The sequence below is a fragment of the Triturus cristatus genome, chromosome 3_2 (assembly GCF_964204655.1).
Source record: "Triturus cristatus chromosome 3_2, aTriCri1.1, whole genome shotgun sequence".
Lineage (NCBI taxonomy): Eukaryota > Metazoa > Chordata > Amphibia > Caudata > Salamandridae > Triturus > Triturus cristatus.
The window spans coordinates 1,125,508,510-1,125,525,320 of record NC_140584.1 but is presented as its reverse complement, the minus strand read 5'-3'; the positions used below and the strand labels follow the sequence as shown (position 1 = coordinate 1,125,525,320).

Below are 16,811 nucleotides of genomic sequence, written 5' to 3'. Positions count from 1 at the left end.
TGATAAATCACTGGCGCCTCGCTCATCCAACTGATTCTTTATATACATTCACATAAACTCATGAGAGATTCTGCATTAGCCAATAAACAAAATGCTATTTGGCAGAAAGAGTTAGAAAGGGATATTGAGACATTGACACAACTATATACCACAAAACCTACTTTACAAAATCACAAATCACTGGAGTAAGCTCGTATGGCACTAAACAGTCTTTTTACATCCAAAGCTGAGTAAGCTTTACAAAAAATGAAAGGAAGGCATTGTGAACAAGGGGAAAAGACAGTTTGGCTTCTAGCAGCTCAATTGCGACAAAGAGAGGCTACCGTGACCATACCAGCCATAAGATCATCTCAGGGGAATTTACTAACTCGTCCTCAAGATATTTTGAATGAATTTGCTTCTTACTACAAATCTTTATACACCCCTGCAACCCGGTTACATCACAATAAGATGCTTTCTTTTCTTTCAGAAGTGGACCTGCCTTGCCTTTCTAAAGGGGGTAGGGCACTTCTTGAAGGGCAAATTAGTAAGGAAGAGATATCTCAAGCTATAGCCAAACTCCCCTATCATAAAGCTCCAGAGGAAGATGGCTTCCCAGAAGAATTCTACTGGTGGTCAGGTGAAAAAAATATCGATACATTACATTCTGCTTTTCAGGAAGCCGATAGTAAAGCTTCTTTAGGATGTATTTCTAACAAAGCAGTAATTGTGGTTCTTCCAAGACCAGGAAAAGACCCGTTGCTTTGCAGTAGCTATCGACCTATATCACTTCCTAACTCTGACATTAAGATTTTAGCCAGTATTCTAGCCTCCCGTCTTCGGGAAGTCTTACCCTCCTTGTTTCACCACACTCAGGTGGGATTTGTACCTGGACGATCATCAAGGAATTATTTGCGCACTTTGGCACATACTCTCCATTCGGCCAAATTCCTCCAGGAAGACGCTTTGGCATTGTCACTTGATGCCGAAAAGGCATTTGACCGATTGGAATGGCAATATCTTTTACAGTATTGGAGAAATTTGGCTTGGGCACTCAATTTATTTATAAAATTAGGTTATTATATCAACATCCTACTGCTCAAGTTAATAGTGGAGGTCTCATTTCAGACTCATTTCCGATCTGTAGAGGAACTCGCCAGAGATGTCCCCTTTCTCCCCTATTATTTCTTTTAGCTTTGGAACATCTAGCAGCAGCAATTCATCAATCAGATAATATAGTAGGTGTCCCCCTTCCAGTAGATAACTCAAAAATATATCTTTATTTATTTATTTATTTATTTATTTATTTAAAACATTTATAGAGCGCGCTATCACCATGGCAGGCATCCTGGCGCTGACTGAAACTAATGGGGTAGGGATGAGATGCCAGAAGCAGCCGGAGACACAAGATTAAAGGACAGAGGCCTTGGGGAAAAGCCAGGTTTTAATTCTTTTCCTAAAAGGGAGAAATTCAGAAATATGTCTAATATCAATATTGATATTTTACTTACTATCACTGACTTATCTCGGTCTCTTCCATCATTACTTAAAAATATAGAAGATTTCTCCTCCATCACAGGATACAAAATTAATTGGGATAAAAGTGAAGTGCTTCCCATATCAGATGGTACAATAAAGGCATCTATACAGGGTTTTCCCTTTCACTGGCAACATTCCCGTTTAAAATATCTGGGTATCTTAGTAAATAAAGGTACAGATGGAATGATTACAGACAATATAGGCCCTCTAATCACTCAGATGCAACATGACTTTCGAAAATTAAAGATATTGGGTTTATCCTTGTGGGGCAGAGTTCAAGCTGTGAAAATGGTTACGCTCCCACGTTTCACTTATTCAATTGGAATGCTTCCTCTTTAGATACCCTTATCTACTTTACGTCTCATAGATTCTAAGAACAAGTCCTTTATTTGGGGTTCAATGAAACCACGTATAGCTGTAAACAAGTTGAAAGCGCTTCAAACCTGTGGAGGGTTGAGTCTTCCATCCATTGAACATTACACCTTGGCATTACAATTATCTCAAATCGCTTACATGTTAAGCCTAGATGCCTTTCTATGTGTACGCCACAATGGGTACACATAGAAAGGCATCTATTGTCTACAGAATTGGGTCTTTCTGCCTTTTATGGGACAGGTACAAGTCGCCTTGATCCTCATAATCCTTTACTAGCTGCAATGCGCAAAACATGGCAGAGAGCACATCATATACTGGGTTTCAATTCATGAATCCATGATAAAGCTCCACTTTGGAATGACACAGGTATATGAAGAAAGGGAAACCTGTGTCCTGGTCCCATTGGAAATCAGAAGGCATTCTCACTTTGTATCAACTTTTGTGTAATGGTGGGGGATTGTCTGAAATAATAATAAACAAATTTATAAAGCGCATGGCTACACTAACTAGTGTATCCCCGTGCTGCGGCACAGACCTCGATAGAAGCAAAAATCAGTGAGACAGTTAGAAGGGAAGGCCTGAGGAAAGAGCCAAGTCTTGAGTTTTTTCCAAAAGAGTGTTTCTGACACAGGGTCAGACTGATTTGCATATGGCGATGTCTGAACTGGGGTGGTGGAGTGAGCTAAAGAATGATGATGGATTAAACCCAGATCAGTTGACTGGGGGTGAGTGCTTGCAATGTTCAACACTCCGTCCATCATCCCCGTTGGTTTTGTTTTGTTCGCCCTCAGTTGGCAGAGTATGCCCAGACGTGGGTCCCTTGCTCACTTTGCCACTGGATTCAAGCTAGCTTGGCTGATGATGGCTGATTAGCCAGAAACCGGTCCCAAGAGCTTGTTTCTAGTCCAGGGAAGACATGGCTTGGCAGTTCGTTCTGGACTGTTCCCATGAGGTACAGGGTCAGACTATTTTGCATATGGCTGTGTCTGAACTGGGGTGGTGGAGTGAGCTAAAGAATGGTGATGGATTAAACCCAGATCAGTTGACAGGGGGTGAGTGCTTGTAATGTTCAACACTCCGTCCATAATCCCCTTTTGTTTTGCTTTGTTCACCCTAAATTGGCAGGGTATGCCCAGACGTGGGTCTCTTGCTCACTTTGCCACTGGATTCAAGCTAGCTTGGCTGATGACGGCTGATTAGTCAGAAACCGGTCCCAGGATGCTTGTTCCCAGTCCAGGGAAGACATGGCCTGGCAGTTCGGGCTAGACTGTTCCCATGTGGCATAGGGTCATACTGATTTGCGTATGGCCATGTCTGAACTGGGGTGGAAGAGTGAGCTAAAGAATGATGATGGATTAAACCCAGATCAGTTGACTCGGGGTGACTGCTTGCAATGTTCAACACTCCGTCCATCATCCCATTTGGTTTTCCTTCATTACTTTTACTCACCACCCTCGCCCCGTCATTACTTCTTTATTTAGCAAGCTTGATGCTACAGAGGGTCATGCTCTAATACTAATATCACAGCATGAAGAATCGCACTTGCTTTGATCATCATGCACGAGGGAAAGAAGGGGTCAAATCATTGCTAATATTTGCTACAAATTACAACAACAAAAATTAAGAATCAGATAGGCGAGACCCAATGCATTTACCAATGTTTGTATTTAACCTGATGTTTATTTCCATACACTGTTCGGTTTTTTACCTTTTTCCTTCCAGTCATTATATTTTACATATTAGTTTTTTATAGAATGACAATAAATTAGATTGTTGGTGGTATATTTATGAGAGGCTTGCACCACCGCAGCTTCACTTTTTCTGATCCTCAGGCGACACCAACCTCACAAAAATTTCGAGGAGGCCAGGCATTGCCTCTTTGAATGGCATCATAGATATGGAGTAAGACAAAGCAGCACAAGTCCCTGAGTTGTCTTACTCTGCACCAGGGAGGCGTTCCATGGGCTATGTAGTGGGTTTTCCACGCAACACCCATGGGTTTTGATGCTGCCCCAGATTTACTTGGTCACGTAAACCTGGGGAAGCGCCAAAACCTTATGCCTCGCAGAGCACGCGTAACAAGGAGAAATATTTTTGTTTTAACTCATTTATTTCTCTTGCATTTTGCAGCATACATAGAAAAAATATTTTTTTTTTACAGGAAGGTGCCCTTGCCAACAACACAGGCACCCTTGCATAATGTTGCAAGGCCACCTACGTTGGCACTAGGCTGCCAAAGCAGCACCAGCCTAGGCAGAAAGGACAAGAATGCACCGTATTACTGAAATACAGTGCATTCCTGCCCTTTTACTTTGGTGTAGGGTAGCGCAGCACCTTGCATTTGCCCTGCACCAAAATGCCATAAAAGAGGCCCTTGTTGTGAGCAAGAACCTTGAGAACCTTTGTCTACAACTATTTCAGCCACATATGTTCAATATGCCAATTTTTGTTGTGAATCCTGGGCCTCATTTACAACACTTTGACACAGGGCAGCGCTGCACGTCACTTTGCTGCACTGCCCTGCAGGGCAGGAATGTGCCATATCTCTGAGATACACACATTCCTGTCCTCTTACACTGCGTTGGAGCACAAATGAATGACTTGTGGCAAACCTGGCACCCTTGCACCAGGGTGCCTGCTTTGAAATCGTGTTGTTTTTATGCAGGAAGTGATTCCTTCCTTCACAAAATCAACAGTTACGCCACCCTTGGGGTGAGGCAGGGTTTTGATGCATACCCAGATTTATGCTATGTTGTAAATCTAGAAATGTGTCAAAAAACATGGGTCTTGAGTGAGAACACCCATCTCAATGCCGATGACGAGCCTCCCCGAGGCAGTGTGAAGCAACGCAGCGACTTGTGCTGCGTTTCCTGACACCATATCTACGAGGTCATGAAAAGCCACACAGGGTGGATTTCCGTGGCCGCGTAGAAATTAGCCTGCACTGCGCGCCTCTGGAATGTCAAAAAAATGTGTCCTTCAGGCGGGCTAGTAAATAAGCCTCCTCCTGTCTGGAGCTTCACTGGAGAGAGGGGTATCATAATACTATTGACTATACTTTATAGCAAATACAGTCTGTTTCCAAATGTGAAAATAACAGTTTTTTTACTATGATGCTTCCTACGAGAGATTTGCTGTCCTAATGTCCTCATTGCGAGAGACTTGATAAATACAAATTATGTGCGGTAACCATTTACGGCACATAACGGGACTGTGAGTTTTTATTGGACCTGATTTGTATCGGATGTGATAAGAACTATCCCCTGATAAACTTCGGCAGGTCAAAGCTACCAATTTATTTATGGAGATGAGGGAAATACCAGGTAAAAACCGTGTCATGTGGCTTTCAGTGAGGTAAACACAAGAATCAGTATATAATGTTCCGTTTCATTGGCGAAACTTGTAATAGACGATAACCATTGTACACAATAAATTCTGGAAAGATTGTTGTTGGGTCGCAGTGAGAGCCAAAATATAATAAATGGCAAATGTCATTAATAACCTCACTAAGGATACTTAGGGGTAGATTTTAAAACATTTTGTGATGGGTTAGCATCACAAAAGTGACACTAACCAGATCGGAATGTATTTTTGAGGAATTTACTTTACAGCGAAAAACTTGTTTTGCACTGGAAAGTACTGGCATGGCTTTGTGTTACTGTTGTAAATAAAATAGACAGGTCCATGTAGTATGTAGCAGCCTCCCTGCTGCTCAGCCCTTCCAGCGGCGCAACAGGAAACCATATTTGCAAGAAATTCCATAAATTCAATGCTTCCCCCACCAAAAGACTGAGTGTGATGTGTAGAAAACCTTCTACATGGAATCTGAGCAATCACACCACTTCACTGAAATTTTAGCACTCCCCCCAACTTAAAACGGGGTGTGACGTGTAGGAAAAACTGTAGACACAGACACACAGGCTGAGCAGCAGGCATAACAGTTACTTAGAGCCAAGAGTATGTTTTATGGGTGGTACATTGGTGTGCCCATGCTACAATCCATGCCTTTTGGTGCAAAACCCTATCTACAAACAATTGGAGACCGGGTTTAGCGCCAAAAGTTAAAACCACTTCAAAGGAGGCGCTAACAGAAAAAATGTTTTGATTCCTCCTTTCTTTTCCGACTTTGCATGCGTGCTGCACTGTGCAGCACACATACAAAGTTGGGAAAGTGTTGAAACTTGTCTAGGCATAGTACTTTGTACAGGAAGGGGGCCATTCTTGTATAAAACCTATGCTAGTCTCAGGCAGGTTCCCTAGTGCTATGGCCCAAGGTGTGTACGTGGCGCACAGCAGTTCAGCACCGGTTCCAGGGAGAGGGGAGGAGAAATATGGCGCTCTCCTGCTCCCTCCCTGTCACGCAACGCAGCTTATTTGGGGCTGCGCAGCGTTGCATGCTTTTTTTTAAAATCTGCCCCATAATCTCTGACCACAAAAACATAAAGGGCTTTGTTTACCTTGGCAGAATTTGACATAGTGACCTCCTGTCACAGAACATGTGTGCAGAAAGCGCTTAACTATGAGCAATGTTGCCTTGGAGTGAACATTTGGTCCTAGGAATCAATTGCTGAGGTTCTGAAGAAGTGCTTAGCCTGCTGAGTGTTTGTGCCTTTTAAACCAAAATTAAGACAAAAATGATTGAGCTGCTGAAAGATTCATTTATTGAGATACAGTTGACCATATACTGATAATGATTGAGTTTATAAGGCAAAAGATGGTTATTAGTGTATTCGTGAGCCAGGAATCTGTTCGAAATATCAAAATCAGCATGTTAAGAAACATATCGAGACAAAATAGGCACCCTCAAAATAATTATTCCAAACCCTTACAATATCTGACCAGAAAAACATACATTTCAGTGTTTAGGACTAAGAAATGCTTGGGAAGGACATAGCATGTTTAACTCTGAAGACTTCAGCAGTTCCTGTTCAGTGGTGTTGGAAGCATCAAGGCTGGTTTAATCCAAGTATCAGAGGCGAGATCCTTTTTATAACACTCCCTGCTGCGAAGTCGACGGCACACCCATCTGTGTTACAACAGGCAATTGTTCCATTATCTGCCTTGTTGCAGTCTCTGCCCCTCAAACATCCATAGTAAATTGTATCTGCGCATAAAAGAGATGAATGAATTAGAACAGGGGGGGAGACACACAAATACAAGCAGAGAACAGCATTCAGGGTAGCTACACATTTCACAGTGGAAACAGCTGTGCTGCATGTGTTCGGTATTGCACAATTTTAGCATTTTGACTCCTGAAAGTAAACACCATCTGCGTTCCTGCTGGTGCATTGATATGATTTCTCATGATACACAATCATAGAAAGGAAATGACCACTGTCCTGGAGGTCACTGTCCTGGGGGCTACTACAGCCATGGAGGTCATCTTCTCACGTAGCCATATTCTCACGTTAAACAACTCCAGACCCTTATTCAGTTAGACTTTTAGTCCTAAAATTGTTCAGAATTTGATATGTGTGATGGTATCAAATTGTCACCGTTTTCTCAAAAATTTGCCAACTGTGCCAAACGAGCATATTTATTGAAGCTTGTTTCAGAGAGTCATAGTTACTCCTGACGTTTACCCGGGCTACATTGAATTTCTTCACTTTGACATTCAGAGCACAGGGCAGAAATCACATTGCGTCAACACCCGCCTCAGACCTTCGCGATGCTTTGTTTTAATTAAACAGTCGGATTCCCCTGGTCTGCACCAGTTCTAAGTCAGCTGCTAGGCGCTAGCCGAGGAAGGACGCCGGCCCCACGCCCCCGGGGAGGGGGCACGGGGAGAGGTGACCACCGCAGGTAGGGCAATCCAAAGAAAGGGCCCGGCTCGTGTCCAGAGTCGCCGCTGCTCCAGAGGGAGGCGCCCCGTCCAGCAAGCGGCGCGCGCCCAGCCCCGCTTTGCGCTCCAGCCCAACCAACCCAGTCCTTAGAGCCAATCCTTATCCTGAAATTACGGATCTGATTTGACGACTTCCCTTACCTACATTGTTCCAACATGCCAGAGGCTGTTCACCTTGGAGACCTGCTGCGGATATGAGTATGGCCCGGTGCGAGATTTACACCATCTCCACCAACCCGCGACGGTTTCCAAGGCTCGAGCCATTCCAGGGTGCCTTGCCCTTCACAAAGAAAAGAGAACTCTCCCAAGGGCTCCCGCTGGCTTCTCCGGGATTGTTTACTACCGCACTGGACGCCGCTACGGAGCCCATCTCTGCCACTCTGGGTTCGGGGATCTGAACCTGACTCCCTTTAGATCGGCCAAGGGCAACGGAAGCCATCGCCCGTCCCTTCCGAACGGCGCTTGCCCATCTGTTAGGACCAACTGACCCATGTTCAACTGCTGGTCACATGGAACCCTTCTCCAGTTCGGCCTTCAAAGTTCTTGTTTGAATATTTGCTAATACCACCAAGATCTGCACCTGCGGGGGCTTCACCCGGGCCCTCGCCCCGGGCTTCCGTGTGCACCGCAGCAGCCTTCCTACTCATCGCGGCTTAGCTCCCGTGGCTCTCAGCGCCTGCGACGGCCGGGTATGGGCCCGATGCTCCAGCGCCATCTATTTTCAGGGCTAGTTGATTCAGCAGGTGAGTTGTTACACACTCCTTAGCCATCTGGTTGCCCCATTGGAAAGTATTGCGTGCGACCAGATGGCCGAGGGGATAGGTGCGACCAGATGGCCGGGACCGAAAGGACGCCCATCTGCCCACCTCAAGCCGAGCTTTCGCGGCAGGGCTCCTGTCTGCCCTAGCAGGGCTCAGGAACTCCACGTCCCAGGGAGCTCGGAGACCCCGGCTGGGCCTCAGGCATGGGGAGGGAGGCCTGCTGGAGCTCTTTGGCCTGGATGCCCGGGGGAGGACTGCCCAGGGACCGATGGAGCCTGTCCCGGGCACTTTGCCCCGCTGCGGGCCAGAGGAGGGAGCCCTGAACGCCTGGGAGGTGTTGCCCGGGCTCAGCCCATCTGGTCCCCGGCTGGGAACTGCCAGCCCGGGAGGGGTGTCCCGGCGTACCCTGCCCCTAGTAATCCAGAGGAAGGCTACGCCGCTTTTTGGAAACCTGTGTGCACTGCGAGACTCAGGGGACCGTAGGCACGGATGTGCCTGACCTCCTGGAGCCCTGGCTCGGATTGGGAAGGCAAATGAGCCCCCATCGGGACCTCCAGGCCTGCCCGGCCATCTGGTCGCCCCATTGGAAAGCATTGCGTGCGACCAGATGGCCGAGGAGATAGGTGCGACCAGATGGCCGGGACCGAAAGGACACCCATCCGCCCGCCCTGAGCCGAGCCTTCGCGGCAGGGCTCCGGCACAGGGAGGCCTGCAGGAGCTCTCGGGGGCCAGGATGCCCAGGGGAGGACTGCCCACAGACCGACAGAGTCCGTCCCAGGCAATTTGCCACCCGTCGGGCCGGTGGAGTGAGCTCCGGATGCTGGGGAGGTGTTGCCACGGCCCAACCCATCTGGACCCCAGCAGGGAACTGCCAGCCCGGGAGGGGTGTGCCGGCATACCCTACCCCTAGTAATCCGGAGGAAGACAACCCCTCTTTCTGGGAACCTGTGCACACCGCCAGGCTCAGGGGACCCTAGGTGCAGATGCGCCTGACCTCCTGGAGCCCTGGCTGGGATCAGGGAGGCAAATGAGCCACCACCGGGACCTCCAGGCTGGCCCAGCCATCTGGTCGCCCCATTGGAAAGCATTGCGTGCGACCAGATGGCCGAGGGGATAGGTGTGACCAGATAACCGGGACCAAAAGGATGCCCATCTGCCTGCCCCAGGACTCCTTGTGAGTGCCCTTTGCCTTCCCTTGCAGGGCTCGGGGTCTGCGGGGCTCAGGGGCTGCGCATCCCGGGGGCTCGGAGACCCTGGCTGGGACTCAGGCACGGGGAGGCCCACAGGAGCTCTCAGGGCATGGACGCCCAGGGGAAGACTGCCCGGGACCGACAGAGCCCGTCCCGGGCACATTGCCCCTCCGCAGGCCGGAGGAGGGAGCTCTGGATACCTGGAGGTGTTGTCCAGGCCCAGCCCATCTGGTCCCCGGCTGAGAACTGCCAGCCCGGGAGGGGTGTTCCGGCATACCCTGCCCCTTGTAATCCAGAGGAAAGCTACCCCTCTTTCTGGTAACACTTGCGCACCGAGTGCCGGAGGGGACCCTAGTCGCGGAGGCGCCCGACCTCCTGGAGCCCTGGCTGGGATCAAGGAGGCGGACAAGCCCTCATCGGGATTTCCAGGATGGCCCAGCCATTTGGTCGCCCCCTTGGAAAGCATTGCGTGTGACCAGATGGCCGAGGGGAAAACTGAGACCAGTTGTCCACGACCGAATGAATGCCCATCTGCCCGCCCAAGCCTTCTCCCTGAGAGTCTCCCAGGGCCCCGATAGGCCCAGGTCCCCAGCGCACAGACCCTCGGACAACTTGCCAGACGGGGGCTCCTGCACCCCAGTGCCCGCCGGACAGAGCTTAGGCCCCCGGGCCCGGTCCCAGTCCCAGCTTCTGAACCCTAGGCCAGGCCTGGGAGAGCCTCCCTGGGCCTTGAGTGGAAACACCCTGTCACCTGTCCCCGGGCCCTCAGCTGGCTTGCACGACAGGGGGCTCCGCACCACCGGGCCTGCCGTACAGAGCTCTAGGCCCAGGCTCGGTCCCACTCCAAGCTTCCGAACCCTCGGCCAGGCCTGGGAGAGCCTCCCCCGAGCCCTGATGGACCCCCGTGCACTGTGCACAGCACCCGGACCCTCGGCTGGCTTGCAGGACGGGGGGGGCTCCCGCACCCCGGGGCCTGCCAGACGGGGCTCCAGCCCCAGGCCCGGGCCCGGTCCCAGACCCAGCTTCGAATATCCTAAGCCAGGCCGGGAGAGCCTCCCCAGGCCCCGATGGAACCCATCTGTCCCCAGTGCCTGCACCCTCGGCTGGCTTGCAGGACGGGGGGCTCACGCACCCCGGGGCCCACCGGACAGAGCTCAAGCCCTGGGCCCGGTCCCAGTCCCAGGGAGAGCGTCTCCGGGCCCCGATGGTCCCAGGTCCCCACCACCCAGACCCTCGGCTGGCTTGCAGGATGGGGGGCTCCCCCATCCCATTGCCTGCCAGATGGAGCTCAAGCCCCAGGCCTGGTCCCTGCTTCCTAACCCTAGCCAGGCCGGGGAGTGCCTCCCCGGTCCCCGTTGGATCCCCCGTCCCCAGCACCCAGATCTTCAACTGGAACCAAGGAGGGTTAAGCCCAGGCCACGGCCTCTCCCCGACGACCTGCCCGGGAGGCCCATTTTTCTTGACTATTACAGAACCCTGAGGATGGACAAAAGTTGGTGTGAGATCGGCCAGTCGGCAGGCCAGCCATCTTTTCGCACTGGCAACAGGGCCATCTGGTCGCCCTGTCCAGAGGACCATCTGGTCGCCCGGCCCACAGGGCCATCTGGACACGCAGCCAAGCGACCAGATGGCCCAGGACAACCCAGCCCCCAGGTGGCCTTGGAGGGTGCCATACCCAGTCGCCCTTGCAGTCCGGCCATAGCAAGGGTGGCCAGGTGCTCTGAGGCAGCAGCTCGGGAAGCTCCTTCCCCGGGGCTGCTCCTCGCCTCCCTGCCTGATTTGCACGGGAGCAGTGGGAAGGGGGAGGCATGGCCTGCCCAGGCCATCTGGTCACCCTGCCGACCCGCAAGGGATGGTGGCCCCCAAACCCGCACCCCGGTGGGGCAGGGACGGGATGGGGAGGTCCCCGTGCCAGAGGGCACATGGTGGAGGCGGCCACCCACGGGCCTGCATTACCCCGTCCACATCCCTCCCACCGGCCTGGCGGCAGAGAGACCCACCCCTGGGTATGGTGGAGGAGGGCGTCCGTGGGCATCCACACACGGGGAGACAAAAGCTTGGCTCATAGGATGACTTTCAATAGATCACAGCAAGGTAGCAACTCTGCTACTTACGAAACCCTGACCCAGAATCAGGTCGTCTGCAAATGATTTAGCACTGGGTGCCCCATGAATGTGTGGTGCACTAAGGGCTATGGAGGTGCCCCCTCCCATCCACGCTCTGGTCCCCAAGCAAGCGGCTCTATGCACTAGCCCCCCGAGAGAGGCCGGCTAACCCAGGCCAACCGAGGCTCCACAGCACTGCAGTATCTTTACGGTTTAGGGGGGATTCTGACTTCAAGGCGTTCAGTCATAATCCCACAGATGGTAGCTTCACCCCATTGGCTCCTCAGCCAAGCACATACACCAAATGTCTGAACCTGCGGTTCCTCTCATACTGAGCAGGATTACTATTGCAACAACACATCATCAGTAGGGTAAAACTAACCTGTCTCGCGATGGTCCAAACCCAGCTCACGCTCCCTATTAGTGGGTAAACAATCCAACGCTTGGTGAATTCTGCTTCACGGTGATAGGAAGAGCCGACATCGAAGGATCAAAAAGCGACGTTGCTATTAACGCTTGGCCACCACGAGCCAGTTATCCCTGTGGTAACTTTTCTGACACCTCCTGCTTGAAACCCAAAAAGTCAGAAGGATCGTGAGGCCCTGCTTTCACGGTCTGTATTCATACTGAAAATCAAGATCAAGCAAGCTTTTGCCCTTCTGCTCCACGGGAGGTTTCTGTCACCTGCGTTATCGATTGACAGGTGTACCGCCCCAGTCAAACTCCCCACCTGCCACTGTCCCCGGAGCGGGTCACGCCCAGCGGGCGCTGGGTGCTTGGAGCCAGAAGCGAAAGCCCCATGGGCTCACACCCCTGCCTCACCGGTTAAGTGAAAAAACAATAAGAGTAGTGGTATTTCACCGACGGCCCAAAGGCCTTCCACTTATCCTACACCTCTCATGTCTCTTCACAGTGCCAGACTAGAGTCAAGCTCAACAGGACTTCTTTCCCCGCTGATTCTGCCAAGCCCGTTCCCTCAGCTGTGGTTTCGCTAGATAGTAGGTAGGGACAGTGGGAATCTCGTTCATCCATTAATGCGCGTCACTAATTAGATGACGAGGCATTTGGCTACCTTAAAAAAAATCAGGGCCAATAATTAATTTATAAAAATCTACACAAGTTTGGAAAGACTTAAAAAAACAAATACATGAAAAAAGTCCTTTAGAGAGCTAGATTTCGAATTCCACGGTACAGAGGGCACAAGATTTCTGGGTCAGATATAATACTTTCTGTCTGGTACTCTCACCCATGCACTGAGCAATTCTGAGTCTTTCGGGCCAGAATGTGAAATATTGTGTACATTTTGTATTTACTGGCCTATTTCCCACCTGCACTTTTCCAATTCCGGCACAGTTTCCATGGAAAACTCAGAAGTAAGGAGATGGCAGTGAACACCGCTGGGTACAGGAGTTAAACCATGTGACAAAAACAGCAGTGAAGAAAGAAACACTCCGGCTCCAGAGCCCCTGCATGCCAGAACCAGTGGAGCCTCATCTTCTGGCTTTCTTCAGTGCTTAATTTGAACTGGGGGTGCCTGGGGTCTGAAGTGCCACACTGGAAGGAGTTTGATGTTCTTAGGTGTGTTTCTACTGTCACCGGAAGCGCTGGCCGGGGGAATAGATGGTGCAAGCTGCAGAGGCCTCTTGACAACAGGCCTAGCACTTATTTTTCTACAAATTAGGCACTGGCGCTCAGCCAACATTACAAGCCCAAGTGCACCAGGCTGTAATGAGTAGGACATTGTTCTCCTGGAAATGTGTTGATGCTCAGACAAAATGACCAAAGGTGGGGCAAAGCTCCCCTTAGGTAAAGAGAGCTTTCAGCTTTTGTGGAGCCTTCTGTTTTAGTAGTGTGGGTTCTTAGTCACACCTCCTCTCCAAAGTGTGATCTTTCTTCCTATAGATTCTAAGTTGTATTCTTGTAATAAAAGGTGGCAGCACTTGATATCAAGGTTGCTCTTTTTAATGGTACAATTCTATAACTTCTATGAAGGGCTAAGCTGCTGGGCTGAGCAAGGCATAGCTCCCTATGAAACATTCAGTGGTACAGTGCAAACACTTCTCAGAATCAGGGGCATTTTAATGAAGATTTGCATCACGTTTGCACTACGCAACCTGGTACATGCATGATGTAAACCAAAATACGACTTATCCAGCCATCCAAGGCCACTGTGTGTGGCCCTGAGTGGCTTGATAAATCAGGAGTAATGCAATGCAGCACAAATCACTGCGTTGCATTACTCTGCCCTGGGAAGGCATTCCATGGGTGTTGCATGTTTGTTCCCACACAACTACCACAGATTATGATGCATTACCAGATTTACCATTGCTGATAGACTAGGAAATACAGCGAAAAGATATGCCTTCTCAAGTGAGGAGTAGCAAGGAGAAACATCTTTATTTCTCTTCATTGCTTCCTCTTTCTATATGTGCTGCATTCTGCAGCACACATAGAATGAGGAATATGCCTCTCAGGACTGTTTTTGTACATGAAGGTGCCCCTTCCTGCACAAAAACAATGCTGCATGCAATGGAGTAACATAGTTCAAGCGTGCCTGTGTTGGGGCTAGGGCAGTCTATTGTGCTCCAGTGCTGTGGAAAGGACAGAAATGCGCCATATTGGGATAAATGCTGCGCATTCCTGCCTTTTCCCTGTGACGCAGTGCAGCGTGGCAAAGTGACTTACTGCGCTGCCTTACTTTTTACAAATAGGCCAATCAGTGTTTGTTTTTAATGAGAGTAGGTAACAGAGGTTAACAGGGGATAATTGATCTCTCCAACATCCATCCTTGTCTACCGAATAGGGGAATAGGTAGGGGATCTTAACTAACTGAAGTGTACATATGGCTATTGCAAGTATCGAGGGGTTGAAGCAAGGTGAATTGTTACTGAGCTCAGGAAGAGTGCACCAGTATTCCACGGCAAAGGTTGTTTAACTGAGCATGGCAGCTCCACATTTCCAATACCACTGCTTACGAGTTGGTTAAGATTTTCTGGCCATTGCAGAAATCCCACTTTAGCAGAGGTACGAATTCAGAGTTGGGTGTATTTACCGCAATCAGAAATTACAGGTCGAATTAAATATCTCACCCTTTGTTTAATTTTAGTGGTACAAACCAGCCACATGTTTTTTTTCTAAACTTTATTTACACAACAATATATATCTTCATATTGTTTTATAAAGAACAGAACACCAAATTAGGCATTGCAATAAAGGAGGCACAAAGGCTAGAAAAATCAGTTATCTGCATTATGCAAAAAGGCACACATTCTCATTATAAATACATATGCTAAATAGGAAACAACCAAGAGTTTCAGATCTTTCCATGTTTTCTTAACAGATCCACGCCATATAAAGATCTCCTTTTCAGCCTCACAGCAAAAGTCCAAGCCCCTCATCCAGTCCGAGAGTTTGGAGGAACCAGCGGCTTTCCAGTCTCTGGTTATGTCTCCTTTAGCCACGGCATACCCCTATTGCCAAGAAGGACCTTTGTGCCATGGAGTAAGCCCAACCCTCCACAATGTCCAATACTCTTTGGATCTAAGTCTATGGAGATAAGTAGTATTTCAGACATTTCATTATGTGCAGTTTGCTAGTATTTCAATATTACAGGACATGGCCATATCAAATGGAAAAAAGAGCCATATCATGCAGTTCGGCTGTAGTTTGATCGGTGGATATATGTGAACTGGATCAAATGTAGGTCAGATAGACTGGTTAGGATGTAGGATGCCATGCATGCTTCCGTCATATCCTAATTGTCAAGCTCACCCACATCCTCCAACCTTTATGTTTTCAACAGAGCTAGAGGGTCTGGCGCACTGAGGAGGAGAGCTCTGAATAGAGCGGAGATGCCTTTACAACCCAGGGGATTTATCACCAGTGTATATTCAATGAGTTTATGTTCAGGAAGGTTTTGGAAAAGCTGCTTGTGAGTGGACAATGTGAGGCATAGTTGTAGATATTTATAGAATTGTGACATCTGCATTACAAATTTTGTTTGGAGGTGTGAGAAGGCAACCATGCTATCTGTATCCCAAACATCTCCCAGCCAAGATATGGCTACCAAGTCCCATCTCTGAGGACAGCAAGCCAGGAACCCAGGGGCAACCAGATCCCTAGCCACAGAGGGGTTTGTTCCATTGCTCTACCCAGACATCTAAAATGCTTCAATGCCAGGGTTATTCTCCATTATCGCAGAGCAGCATTGCCCCACTGCTAAAAGGCAGCAAATTAAAAATAAAATGATAATAAAACGTTTTTTATTATAGTTTTACTTTTCACTATTTATTTTATTTATAGTTGAATTTATAAGGCGCAACAGCTACCCAAAAAGGGTTTCCCGGCGCCAAGACTGTTGTGAGACAGAATGGTGAAGAGCAGAGAGAGATTACTGGCTAAACAGCCAGGTCTTTATGGATCTACGAAAGCAGATATAGTTGGTTTCTTTTCGAATGGCAACAGGCAAAGTGTTCCAGAGGGTGGGGCCAAGATAGGAGAAGGACCTGCCACCCATCCTGGCAAGTTTGAAACGAAGGATCATGAATTTCTCAAGCATTGAGGAACAGAGAAGACGTGTAGGAATGTAAGGACTAACAAGAGTATGCAGGTAGGGTGGTGCTGAACCCTGCCTTATCTTAAACATAAAGCTCAAAGCTTTGAATTTTATGCGACTCTCCATTCTAAGCCAATGAAGGTCGTGGAGATAGCCAGAAATGTGCGAGCTTCTAGGAATTTTGCAAAGAAGTCTGATTTCAGAGTTTTGAACCAACTGCAGTTTACGGATTACAGTCTTGTTGGCACCTAGCAGCAGGACATTGCCGTAGTCCAACCTTGAGGTTATGAGGGCATGGACCACAGTTTTTTGAGTGGCAGTGGGTAACATCCAAATCATTTTCCGCAGCCATTTCAAGATGGTAAAACATGTATCCGCGACCCTGACGGCTTGTTGGTGCCAAAACAGAGAGTCGTCAATGTAGAAGCCCAAATTCCGGACATGGTTAGAGGGTAGCGGGAGGGC

General features: G+C 49.1%; 1 long non-coding RNA gene and 1 pseudogene across 1 annotated transcript in view; both read right to left on the bottom strand.

The window, feature by feature from the left end:
* Positions 1–6,531: 6,531 nt before the first annotated feature.
* Positions 6,532–16,811, bottom strand: part of LOC146859231 (uncharacterized) — a 30,283-nt gene continuing 20,003 nt past the window's right edge. The window contains exon 3 of the long non-coding RNA XR_014980075.1: positions 6,532–6,997. This is a non-coding gene — a long non-coding RNA (uncharacterized LOC146859231). The remainder of the gene's footprint in view (positions 6,998–16,811) is intronic.
* LOC146859232 (28S ribosomal RNA) lies at positions 11,738–12,753 on the bottom strand (annotated as a pseudogene).